This window comes from Triticum dicoccoides, unplaced genomic scaffold, assembly GCF_002162155.2.
Source record: "Triticum dicoccoides isolate Atlit2015 ecotype Zavitan unplaced genomic scaffold, WEW_v2.0 scaffold60131, whole genome shotgun sequence".
Classification (NCBI taxonomy): Eukaryota; Viridiplantae; Streptophyta; class Magnoliopsida; order Poales; family Poaceae; genus Triticum; species Triticum dicoccoides.
Genome location: NW_021285262.1, coordinates 1 through 1,134, shown reverse-complemented (window position 1 = coordinate 1,134; position 1,134 = coordinate 1). Strand labels below are relative to the sequence as shown.

At 42.9% G+C, this 1,134-nt stretch overlaps 1 non-coding gene across 1 annotated transcript; it reads right to left on the bottom strand.

Annotated features, from left to right (window-relative positions):
* Positions 1 to 282: 282 nt before the first annotated feature.
* TRNAG-GCC lies at positions 283 to 353 on the bottom strand. Its single transcript has one exon. It is a non-coding gene; the product is annotated as a tRNA-Gly (tRNA).
* Positions 354 to 1,134: the final 781 nt, after the last annotated feature.

Below are 1,134 nucleotides of genomic sequence, written 5' to 3'. Positions count from 1 at the left end.
AAGAGATCAACAAGGCAGAAACTGTATGAATCGTGATCATCCCCGTGCTCGACAGACTGCAGGCTTTGTTCAACACCGCGGAGGAGAGAGTCAGACCTGCTGTCTATCTTCCACAAAATCTAAGACTGAGCCGTGAGAGGACCGTGGTTCCTCGTTGCATGGTTCAAACTATTTTCCCCGTTGACAAGATTTTCCTTTTAAGGAAAAAAAAGAAAACAGAATGCACTAAGATACTATTCTACCATAAAACAAAACTAAGATACCATAAAACAAAAAAAATGATGCACCAGCCGGGAATCGAAACCGGGTCTGTACCGTGGCAGGGTACTATTCTACCACTAGACCACTGGTGCCATTTGATGAGCTGTCACTCGAGAGACCTCTACTAATCGCAATCAATGGTACTGCATCTTCGATTATAAGCTCGAAACAGTCATACAGCGATACAGTACCGTGCAGCTCCGCAGAAGAGCAAGGGATGCAAGTCTCGTGGCGCCAAAAATAAGGACCATGTGCCATTCATGTAACACTACTCTACTGGGACTCTTAACACACATTTTCCTTCCTCAACATTCTACTACTTCAGTAGGCAATCCACCTAGTGTTTTCTCAAAGTCAATGGTGCAGAGTTCCTTCTCAAAATCAAAGATTCAGTGTTCCCGTCAAATTTATTTATCTGGCTACTACTCGTTTTAGTTAACAGACAGACTGAATACAAGCGCCATGTGGCATAGGAAAGAACTCATGTGTCCTGTGTGGTCTTAAGACAGTAGAAGCAAGGGACCACCTCTGTTTCAGCTGGCAGTTTGCTAAGTACTCCTAACACTGCTCTGGCGCATTAATCTGGGATATGATTTTGTGGATAAGGATTCAAACTCTTAAGCAAGCAATCAATAATGCTTCAAAGGGTTAATCTGCAGCTGTAGGGAAGTGTTGAAAGGTGAGCTCAACCTAGTCTTCCATAGAGCATTTGGCTTACCAACTTGATGTAACACTAGTGATGTATATGTCATATCATTTGTGTGTGAAGAAGTAGGTATTCAGGTCCTATGTACGAAGATTAGTTCTGCAGAAATCAGTCTCTGCACCTATTTTCCTTCCTGAACATACTTGTTCAGCCACTAGTTCCACGCT